At 34.7% G+C, this 12,866-nt stretch overlaps 1 protein-coding gene across 6 annotated transcripts in view; it reads right to left on the bottom strand.

Moving 5' to 3' along the window:
* Window positions 1-12,866, bottom strand: part of TBC1D5 (TBC1 domain family member 5) — a 316,432-nt gene that overhangs the window by 171,570 nt on the left and 131,996 nt on the right. The gene's annotated exons all lie outside the window — the stretch shown is intronic.

Consider the following 12,866-nt stretch of genomic DNA (forward strand, 5'->3'; position numbering starts at 1 on the left):
AATGTTTTATAAACACTATGTATGTTATACTTTTCTAACAACAGGGGTGTAAATCTCTGCACAGCATAAACACTTGTGTGGATCAACACAGAGATACTGCTGTGATAGGTACTTTGAAGTTGTAGATAAGAGCTCAAGCTGCAAGATGCCAAAAAAATTGGAAATTTGTAAGGAATCACTGCCAGACTCTTAAATGTAGTAGCACTTGTGGGACTTTCTGAAATATAAATAGTAATTACCTTCAATGCAGAATGTATTTGCAAAAATAAATGTACTGGTGCATATACCAAAACTCACAACTCAGTTTTCTATTTGAGAACCAAACTTTAAAATCTGCAAATTGTGAGTAAAACAACCCCCAAAATACTCTTTTGCTCAACACTCCCTACCCCACAATGCCCAAATCCACGTACACATGGGCACGCACATACACAAGCGCTCCAATATCCATACGCAAACACGTCAGCCTTAGTGTGAGGGCATCTACCCTGTAGACAATTCAATCAATCTCTCAAGTGACACTCACACGTGCCTGCACACACAAAAGCAGATGTGGCATTAAGATTTACAAAGTTATTGAAACTTTTAACAAGTAAAACGCATCTTTACTTAGCTACACCAGAATGAGGAATAAAGGGGTTTACATATGTTCCAATTCTAAACCTATCAATCAAACCCATGTTATTCCTTTGGGAGCTTATTTACATGCATATTTATCAGCCTCACATGCTAATTCCCTGCTGTTTTATGCCTGCGAGGCATGTTTATGAGTCATAATTGTTGATCTCATTTGATGTATTTCACTGAAGTAAGACATTATTCAGTTATGTGGCCTAATGTCAATGAATTACGATGACCTGATCTTCGAAATGCAACTTGCTCTTTAATTTTTATTAGAGCATTACTTATTCAGAAGAAGAAATACAGTAAAATGGAAGATCACATGTTTTTATAGCCATTTTACTTTAACATCTGATTTTTGAAACACTCCTCCCTACCTCTAGGCAAAGTTTTAAAAGTGTAATTCATAAACACCAAATGAAAAGAATTTTTCCCTGAAATTAGTACACATTACTCAGAGTGGGACCTTTTATAGATGTTCTTATTTTGTTTTAACCAGCCACAAGACAGGCCTTTGGAGCACTGGCATATGGTTTGCAAAAGAAAAACAACCCAACTCAATTCAAAGCCCTGAAATTGTTCTTTGCCTTAACTTCATCAAAACTGAAACCAGACAGAGACTTCACAGCAACTGAGAAATGATTGCTAAAGTAAGTTAAAGGTCCCCAAACTGACTCATCATCTTTAATGCTAAGTGGTGACAATTTATAAGCAGTAAATCACTTGATGGTCAAAGTAAAGACCCAAAGAGGGAATAATTATGCTGTGTACAAATTTCACTGCAGTAGCCTGTATTGTGCCATTAATGGCTATTTCTATGTGGCAAGCCAGAAATGGTGATATTAAGCATCCATGCTGTAGGAGTCAATGTAAGTTGCTCCTTATCCTAGGCTAATAAAAATTAGCATTGTACACATAATTTGCTACACGATTTTCAGATGCGCCACTTCCTATCTTAATATTCAGTATTGTTTTAATGCAATTATTATCAATTAAATATGTTCAAAAGTTTCCAAATTGCTGCTCTGAGCTACAGCTTTAGCATGGAGCAGAGTGATATGCAGAAAAATAAAACTATCTTTAGCTAAGCAATGCAAATTCAAACTACAGGCTCATTTTTCCATAAGAATCTCAAACTGAATATGACAGATATGAGTAAGTATCTTGGAAATCACAGATAATCTGCATGTATCTTCCTGAATTTGTAATATCCAGAGAACTGGATATACATTATATACAAATATAACATTAATTCTAAGACAAAAAATCCTCGGGATATTTTTCATGTCCAGAATTAAATCAGGCTTTATATGCTCTTTTTTAAAAGTGAAAAGGAGCATTTATTCCTGTGTTTACATGGTATTTTCTGAATCAGAAGTTTGCCTCTGACAGGCATACATTACAAACCAGTTTCTCTAAAAAACCTAAAAATCTTCACTTGAACAAGTAGTTTTTCTAATGTCACAGTTACAAGGGTATAACTTTAGTTCATATAAATGCCACAACTAAAACTGTTATATGTTCATAATAAATAAACAATTATAAAATATATTAAATTTAATTCTGCAAAAAAAGTCAATTCCATAACTTTTCAAACAGAATTTTTAACTTATTATTCAGTATGTTATTTTCTCAAGAACCCCAGAACAGAGCTAGAGCTCTCCACAGTGTAAGCTCTAATTTACAGCTCTTCTTTCTTTCAAATTCAAATAAGCAAAAGACACAAGCTCATCTGCCTGGGGTACTTTTATTTTAATTTTCTTTTTCCTTTTTTTTTTTTTAAATAACAACAATTAATCTACACTTTTTCTGGCAATAAAGTCTTCCTCTTAGTAAGGCAATAATGTTGTGGTGACCTAGCTGTAATAATTCAGAATGGAGCTTTGTAGACTTTTGCAGAGAAGTATTTTCTTTCATACTTCAATAAACAATGAAACAATATTGGATATTTGGGTCACAGAAGTTTGGAGGTGGCCCTGTGTCTCCATATGCTTCTCTCCTCCATTAAGATAACATCTGTTCTGGCCACCAATCAGCAAATCAAATTTGATGAGAATTCATCTGTGTGCAAAGTAGAAATGCCCAATGATGGACAGATTTATGTTTCATTGCTCCACCCTTTAAATATTTCAAATTGTATGTAACAAAACAAACATTGGCATATTCCAAAATTACAACTAATGTGTTAAAAAAAAAAAGCACCTCTTTATAATGAAACTCAAAACATTATCAGATCATTGCAAACATATTTTCACATGTATTATGTGATCTATCCCTTTAATTGTACTTAGTACTGAAAACACTATACAGTTCATTTTTCCTAAAGTTAAATCATTGATTTCATTACAAATCCAATTTCTCAGAAGAAAAGAATTATCAACACCATAAAAGCTTTATCTGGATGAAGCTTGTGCCTTTTAACTTTTAGGAAGATCAAGAACAATAATTTGTAATGGGATATCAAAATTTTAGTGGAGAAATTTATCATACACGCTACTTGCTAATATTTTGATTATATGGTCCCAGTTGCACTAAACTGGATGGGATTTGTTCAAAAGTTTAAGCATAGTCTTCCTATCCCAGAGTTCATGCATTATTGTGCATCACTTTAGTATCCAAGCAAAAGATTTAACTGCCAGCTGTTTGTACAGAAATAAGGTATTTAGAATTTATCACTAAAGGTGTGAAACACCTTTATTGATCATTCAGCCCAAATTTGACTGAACACCACCATGTCAAGTAAACCATAGCACTGTTGTGTTTGCTTTGAAAAACTCTTGTGAGAAGTATTTTCCCTCTACTTAAGACTGGACCTGGCAATACTACGATACAAAACTATGAAATAAATAAGCATAAATAAATCAACTTTGACAATCAGTTCATTAAGGTGGAGTAGTATTCCTTAGATTTTCAGCCAAATCATGTTTGAATAGTAATACCCAAATATATCTGTACTGAGACACCATTTATCAAAGGTCCAGGAATAGTTAAATATATTCAAAACATTTGAATTTTATTTAATTACTCAAAATACTGAAAAGGTGACAATGATTACATCTTTTGAAATAGTTTTCACTTCCATTACCAAAAATACTTTTGGCTGAAATTTCTGATATGATATATGCTTATTTAAGTTTGTATATAAAACATGAAAAAGTTGTGTGTGTGTGTTTTCTGTACTGAAGTTACACTTTCCTAGTTAATTAGCTACCTGCCTCACAAAAACTGCCTGAAAGAAAGAGCTGAAGGTTGGCATCATCACTGATGCAGTGTCTTGCAACTTGAATGATGTTCCTGGCCCTGCTACAAACCTCTTGTATGAACAAGTCCTATCATTTTACCAGCTTCAAATTCCTTTTTGTATGAGAACACATAATCTGGCTGCTCCTCCTATGACAGTTACAAGAATTAATTTCATTGCTTCTTTTGTATATGACACCTTCTAAAAGGTAAGCACACAGATGCAAAACAAACACCCCAAGTCCCACTTCCCTTTTCAAGAAGATCAAGTCAAGGAGCACAAATTGCATCACAGCCTTGTGTGGCTGTCACAAATGGTGAAAGTAAATCTCATTTGCTCTATTCTTTTGTGTCATTTGTGCTGTGGTTGAAATGTTATAGTCACATGACTACTGATGTAATGAACTAAACATGTAAGATGATGAAGAAACTGAACAAAGATACTTATGAATACCTAAAAGATATTCTAGATCTGACAGAAGTGTTCAATCTTGTCACAGAGTGTGTCTATGTACATCCATATAAATCTCACGCTTAAAATAGTCAGAAACAAAACCCACTGATAGTTCACTTAAACAAAATAAGATTTAAACACAAGCTGGCACACATGCCTGTGAAACGTGATGGTCCTTATCCAGTGTTGCTTAGATTTGAGCTAGTTTGCTATTTTGTTGACTGAAAAAAGATAGGCAAAAGCAGAAAGGCTATCCACATTTCTCTCTGTCCCCCCATTTTAGCACTCATGTTTAGTGAGAAAGGTGTTCTCTTATTATCCTGTATATACAGCCTTTTTTAAATTATTGTGTATGAAATGAAAATGAAAATTGGGACTGACTTCAAGAATCAGTTATATGCGTTCTGCCTTTGCATGGCCAAACCTCGACACCAAATGCTTAAAATCTGAACATTCCCAAAACAGGAACCCCAACTAACCACAATGCAGTACCCTCGGCTAAACGACTGCTTCCCTTAAAGGGCACTCAGGCTTGTTACCTTTGCAGCCAATTGGAACCTAGCCATTAATTTTAATAGGGTCAGGATCAGGCCCCTGACTTTTTCGACATCAAAGAAACATCTTTCACAGTCATGTTGTTATAAATAATTAAAGCTGATTAGTAATAATAAGGTACCTTAACCAAAAAGGTAAACAGTGGAGACATTTATTATCAAAGTAAGAAAAGAAAATTAAAATAACCTCCAACACTTTTGTATGTGCAATTCATCAGGAAACGTTGTAAAAGAACAAAAACAAATGTTGGCTCACTCCAGAGGTTCTTTGTCATCATTAATGTATTCAGGTTTTCACAGCTGAATTGCTGTACTTTGAAAAGATTTTCATGAAAGGAAACTCAAATTCAACGTTTAAACAAAGCTGTCAGGTTACCAAGATTCGTATTTGCTTGTATGTCCAGAAAATGTTTTATCCTTTTAAAAAACCCGTTAGGTTAGAAGTATTATTATTCCTTTGCTTTCAATTTGTAAACAACAGAAAATAAGCTTTTGTTAAGCAGCACACATTTAGTTATTTATTTATTTGCTACTGCGAAGCTGAAACCAGCAGTTAGAAATATCTGTTCCAAAGCAGAGGTGAAACTACCTGGTACAGATATTTTATTTCATTACTAGTTCTGTTCCTCAAATTGATACAAATGGCCTCCTTCTGTTTCTGTCTGTCTGCTTGCCTGATCAGTAGAGCTAATTGTCAGAGCTGGGGAGATCTCCTATACCTAAACAGAAGATATGCAGTTTGTAACCTGCTTAATTTGCCTTATGTCCTGGATGGCCCTCAGTATGTTGTTCATTAAAGTATCAGCTGTTTCGGCTGTTGCAGTGGCAACCTAAGCATAGGCCTATTTTTCTTTGTTAAAAGGCCAGATTGTCAATAAATAATACACATCTTACCAGATAATTTATTACCACTTAAATATGACAGTACTTTATGTCTCTCCCCGTTTGTGTGTCTTAGTTTTGATTGTCCAAGGAGGACGAGGGCAGGGAGTACCCTGGTACCATGGAGGCTAAAGAATAAGGCTCATTAGCCAATCAAAAGCTAAAAACTGAAGCTTTGCAGTTTCAATTGACTGAAAGTAGGTTGAAACCTTCTCTTTTTAAAATAGGGAATTCCAGGTTGTTATAAATGTCCACATACATGAAAGAGAGGAAACATCCCATCTGTAGTGACATATTTTTGATATATAGAACAATCAATTTCTAATTCAATCAAATTTGTGACAGTTAAACTCTTTAAAAATGTTTTAACATACATTTAATCTCAGATACAGAGGTCTGTAACATCAGCTAGCTGCTCACAATTCATACACTGCTTTGTAAATTACAATCTTTAGTACGTCAGGACAGAAGTAAACCCAGACATTTAATTATTATCCTGTACCAATCATGCTGGCCTCAGCTAGAATTCTGATTTACTAGTCTTTCATTATACATACACAAGTACAATCAAACGTGTACAGTTCAATTTTTTTAAATTAAGAGAATCTGCCTTTTCCATATGTAAGAGATATAGCCATTTAACATAATTTGAACATTTCCTGGAAACACTTAATATGTAAGGTATTTATGGCCAGTAACCTTCGTATTATATTTCTGTGTAGTCTGAGTAAAATATTCAAAAGAATGATTGTATTCTCATTCTTAGCTTATGTATAACTTTTTATTATGTACTAGTTTTAAACCACTTTGAATTACATTTACAGAGGTTGTATTAAAAAAGATTATTCTGTTTTATTTTGCTGTTCAGTAGGTTACTATAGTTTAAATGGAAATTTCTTCTTGGTATTTTAAGGTTCTCTAAGCATGTAATATTTATTAAAAAAATTAAATTTCTTTTTCATTTAACTTGCTTTTTTCCATTTTATACTACAAGTATTATTACGCTACACATATACTAGGAAGCGAGATGAGAGCCAACTAGTTGATCTTTAACTTGAAATTGGGGAGAGCTAGGAAAAGGAACAGAAATGCTCAAAACAGCCTCTCCCAAAATAGGGTCACAAGGAGTTGTTAGAAGAATGACATGAGGCTGACAAGTGATTTATGCCAGTATTCAGGCAGAGTTGTATCTGGAAAGACCTGGAAACTCCCAGCTCAGATGACTGAACTGAGGTAGTGTGCCAGTGTCGTTAGTGAGAATGGTCTTGTTTTCATACAATGAATTAGAGTGGAACTTCCAAAATGACATTTTAAAAATTTCACTTGAATCAAGAGAAGTCGTGGGTGTCCAGAGAAGCTGTGAATGACCATCCCTGGAAGTGTTCAAGGTCAGGCTGGAGGAGATCCTGAGCAACATGACTTAGTGGGAGGCTTCCTGCCCATGGTGGGAGGGCTGGAACTGGATGGTCTTTAATTTGTCTTCCAACCCAAACCATTCCATGAACAGACATCACTGTCCAAAAGGTCATCCCTAGTATCTGCCATATCAACCACTGAAGGCCATTGCCCTACATGATGTTTGTGCCAGTTTCCCATGTCAGAGAATAACCCCCAAACTGGAGTTAATGCAACGTGCAACTCATGTGAAGCCACGAAAACCCCCCATATCTACCAATTCTAGAGAGGGGAATCCGTCTCTTAAAGCTGGTATTTCACAAGTCCATGGCAGCCCTACTCACATTTGCTCCCACAACTGAAGTAATTAAAAAAAAAAACTCCTGCAATTCCTAAATACAAATTTGCAGTAAGGCACTGAAAGCAAAGGGCTCACAAGAAGCAAATTTCTAAGAGCATATCAACACTTGTACAAATACATTATTTCAAGTAAAAATTGTACTGTGTGATAGCTAAGATAGCTAGATTTTCAACTAACTATATTAAATATATGCATTTTTAAACATGCATAGTGTCTCTGTTAACTGATCTTTTAATAAAAATGTCTAATACAGAAAAGAGGAAAATGAAGAGTTCTAGGGAAGCAGCTAGTGACAGCCGGAGTTAGCTCAAGATACACTGTGTTGCTCCAAAAGCCTTTGTCACTACAAGCCTGTTGCAGCTCAATTAAAGGAAGCTAAACAGCAGTTATTATTAATAAATGAATATTAAAATGCTTGTTATGTTAGCATATGGTGTTTGAATATGTAAAAACCATTCTTGTTTTTATTCATCCAATATGAAGTGAAACAGTCCAAAGATGGCCCCTTCTTCTCCATCATACCTGTGCCTTTAATGAGGAAGCCAAGCCCTGCAGAAGCACAAAGGTTTTGAACAGGACCACTAGTAAGAACTGTGCTGGTGGGGCACACTGATAATTTCTGGCTGAAGGGTAAAACTCCCCAGTGAAGGACACAGGGCTTTTTCAGGGCCTGGTGTAAACCACAGCATGGAACCCCAAAGACATTAAGAAACAATCACAACCCTCAGCTCTTCTGTTCCAGTATAATGCAAAGAGGTTCTCTGTTCCAATCTTGTCTTTTTAATGAAAACACACAGTAGCATGCATATTTAAAAGGACTCTTAAAAACACAATGCTATATTTCATGTACATGTCACTCCCTGGAGAGAAGATGGAATAACACACATTATATGGCACACATGACGTCATAAAATATGCTATCAAAAATATTTGATAAGAAAACAGTAAGTCTTCAACAACTCACTGTATTTGCATTCTGCATTGCTTTTACCTAAGAACGCATTTCTCACACAGAGAGGTGCAGACCTCTGTGTTTGTTTCCTTTAAATGAACTGATCTCTAAAAATGGAGGTAAATAAATGCTGTACAGGGCAATTCACATTAGCACTGTATATCTGGGTGAAGGGGACTGTAAGGGGAAAAAACCATTAACTTATAACACTGAGTAGCTAAGGACCAGTTAGAAGATAATGTCATTTTCTGACAGCAAAAATTCACTTAACCCTGTAAGGAATGTCCAGGGCCAAAACAGCCCATGTCAATTAAAATTTAAAATAAAAATTTGGGGAAATTATTTGACAACACATGCTTTGTCCAGAAAAGATGGCATTCACTTTATTTCTTCATTCCCCTCTGTTTTCTACTTGTTTTCTGTATGACACTAATATAAACCAGGATTTTCAAATTTCACATAAGGTATAGTTCTCAATGGAAATACTTTCTAGTGATCAGGGCTATGAGGTTAACACCAGAATAGCAAAATTCTCCAAAGACAAGCAATGGAAACACCCACACAGTATATGGCCAAAATGGAAATATGAATGCTCTGTTATAATTTCTTGTATTTTTTCACAGCAGGTTTGAGAAGCAGAAGGGATGCAATAGTGAGTATGAGGTCGGGAACTTATCTGGCTCAACTGGATTAATTTCAGTCATACACTCCAGTAGTTATCTTTGTCCTTCCAGCAACATCAGCCTTCTCTGTCCTCACCACCAACTGTAGCCCCTACACATGAAATATATCCTGCCAAACTCCAAAACACTCTGACCCATTAAAGGTTTCCCCTTTTCTTCTATTGAGAACAAAAAACACATTACATTTTTCTATGTGAAGTATGCTATTAAATAATAGCTTGTACACTAATTAAAGCAGATGTAATTGTGAGAACACACTGACATTGTTAAAGTAAATTACCCAATTTGTTAATAGTTTCATTTCAAGTGACCTTAATTGTATTAATTGTGATATTGTGCAAATTAAATTGAAGAGTATTAAATGCATTGTTCCAGTCTGTCCTTAGAGGATCAACTTTCTCATTATATCAATGAAATGGGAATACTACCTACCACGCTCTTCAAAACTTGTGTCGGAATGTGGTGGACACTGTAACTTGGAGTGAAAATTCATGGCAGAAAGTTAACCTAGTTACTCCATTTCAATGTAACAGAAACCATTTGGAAGTCAGAAAAACAGTTTGTCAGATGCAATATGCAGGGAGAAGGTACAACAATAATGTTTCTGAAATTTCATTCAGGTCTCACAAAGTCTCTGCTGGAGACAGAGCTATGATTCACCAATTTCTCTTTGAAAGATCCCTGTTTCAGAGGGGATCACACAAAAGCATTGTTAGAATAAAGTGAGTGAAAGCATGATCATCCTTAGAAGAGAGAATGCAGAAAGATGTCATCAAGTCAAAAGACTACCATAGTCAAAACAAAACATAATAATGTACACATATCCAAAAGCGTGTAAATTAAAATACAACCAGATCCACAAGAAACAACCAAAAATTAAAATTTCTTGAAAGAACTAGGATCCTCCAGTTGAAGTATTAGATTGCAAAAGTGAGAATCCCTGCCATAAATTTCTAATCAACTATTTTAAAATGCTATTTAAAAAAGCATAAATGAATGCATGTTTTGGCATTGTACCTTTTTTGTATCTTGAAAGAAAAATCAGACACAAGGAAAATAACACAGGCCAAATTCATCAACAGAAAAGGACAAAAATACTGTTTTAATGAATTTTAGAAAATGTTTTAAAGGGACAGAAAAAAGATGTTTACAGTTAAAGGCTTATTCAGAAGTTTTTAAACTTGCAAACAAGCACATTCTCATGGCTCATCATAACTTAAGATTCAAAGTTAATCAGTTATATAAAATCTGGAGAGCTACCAACACCCAGACCTTTCTCCAAATGACACTTACCTCATTTGTAATGATCTACTTTCATTTGTTCAGCTAGGTAACTGTCTCATGCCTAGCATCTGCAACATTAATCCTTGCAGCTGTTTCTAGTGAACCATGTCTTAATCTTCTCAGGCCACTTCTCCAAAATCTCAAGAATACTTTGAATTTTACATCTACTCTCCATTGTGTCAACAGTCCTGTCCCAAATAAACCACGTTTTCTATCTATTCCTTCACTGAATTTTTAATAAAAGCACTGAGTACTACTAGACTCAACATATTTCTGGAATCCTATCCAATGTACCCTTTCAAGCTGACAGCAAATGAACAAAAAGTAGTCGACGCATGCAGTTTTCCAAGCAGCTATACTTAAGAGCAATCCGTGTATTTTTGAGATTTCTTTAATTTTATGAAAACTGTGAGAGAATTTCGTAACTCCAGCTGGACATGACATCTTCTGGTTCTCCATCAAGTTTTGGTATCAACTGCACATGCTAAAAATACAACACTTCATGAAGATTTACAAATCTGACTAGATCAGTAACTAAATATTTCTTTTCAGCACGCTTATTAGGGCTGTGCTTTTTCCAATCACCCCATCTCAGTAAAAGCTTTTATCACTCTGCCTCTAAGGTTAGCATTCAGCCATGTTTAAAAAAGACAATTTAGATATACTGATATTCTACAATATTGCACAGAATATTTCCAGTGGACCACCACTCCACCATATTTCCGTGATTCATGATACAAAAAAATTAAGATAGAGATTTTCACCAAGTTGATTCTGTATCACCCCTGAAACTTGAGGCTGCATTGAAAAACCTTGTCTTGAAATACTTTTGTGAAGACAACAACGGACAGACTGCATGGACAGGAACAACTGTATACTTTGATGCCTAAAGAGCTAACACCAACCATACACATGCTTTATTTAAAATGAAACATTAAAACTTCGAAGATCTATTCTGGATATATAAAGTTTCAAATTAAAATGCACTATGTGTTTCACAGCAAAAAAGGCTATGAAGATGAAATGGATGCTTTATATAAAATATTTACATAGATAGAACATAAGAAATGTACCATAGTTGGTAACCTTTATGACTTGGGGAACCATGTATTTACATATCTTTATCCTCGCATGTGCGTATGTGTGTGTTGTGTATATATTTTTAACAGTTGACAGCTGTTTTAGAGCATACAGTGATGCCAAGCTGAATGAGGGTCTTGATTACTTCAAGATTAGCTATCTAAAGTTTCTATTCATTTTAAGTGTTGTTAGTGCGAAGAGTCATTAGTCACTTCCTTGTCTCATAGAACATCAGCATACATTTACATTGTTAATGAACATTTGGGGTAAATGAATTAATGGCACTTTTAAACATCAATTCAATCCTAATAACTTTGTATGTCATAGAAATGTTAAGGTTGGGATAAAAATGAGAAACCTTTTCAGTCAAGGTAACTAATCGCTTCTGGGCACAATAAAGGGTAAAATTAACTTACGGTGTTTTTTAACAGGGTGAAAATTTTGCTTTTTCTTGAAACAGAGTTGAAAGAATTATCAATTTTTTTTTAAAGCAAACAGCAATTGGAAGAAAATGTTTATCTTTTTCTTGACTGGGGTAGACTAGAAGCAAGCTATTTGTCCTCTTGAAAATGGTTATTATTTTAGGTTATTGAAAAAAAATTATTTTCAAGTTTCTAAAATATGTACAAAAATGCATTCGCTTTATCAAGCTAAAATGGCTTCGTATCGTTAAGATGTCAAATACGATAGAAAAGAAACACTGCCTAGAAAAGCTATTCCATTTATTAGTCAGGTTTTAAAATATTGTCTCCATGACGTACATTGTCATTTTTAAACATTGAAGAAGCTTTGTAAACCAATAAAAAAAGAGTGAAAAAAATAACTCAAAGGGACAAAGAAGTTTTACCAATATATTTGGAAGCAAACCATCAGCTTCTTCTTAACAGAAGTAATAAACCTGACTGAGCACAACTGGACAGAGCTTTTTAATAAGCACTAGTAAACAGAGGATTTATAAACAGATACACCCACATAAACTAGTTGATCTGGGTAGGGTCTTAGAAAATGTGACAAAGTTGTTTCAACTCTGTAATTTAAAATAAATTTTTTATTTTGCCCTCCTGGTACATGTGTTCAATGACTGGAAAATTACAGGTAGTTAAGGTGCCACTGTGTATAACTGAGTACTTGAGGAATGTTTTCATGACAAGGACGAGCTTTCTCATTAAGCTTATCACTTTCTTCTAACCAACTAACCTGTCACTACTAGCAAATAAGTAGAAAAGATGAGCAAAACAGACAGGCATTGCATTATCCAAGCAGTTTGTTCTCATTGTTCATTAGGGTCTTCCAAATACTGCATTTAACTAATTTGCTTCAGGTTATGTAGTAATTTCTATCTTTAGAGCCTATTCATTCT

Source organism: Ammospiza nelsoni, chromosome 1 (assembly GCF_027579445.1).
Source record: "Ammospiza nelsoni isolate bAmmNel1 chromosome 1, bAmmNel1.pri, whole genome shotgun sequence".
Classification (NCBI taxonomy): domain Eukaryota; kingdom Metazoa; phylum Chordata; class Aves; order Passeriformes; family Passerellidae; genus Ammospiza; species Ammospiza nelsoni.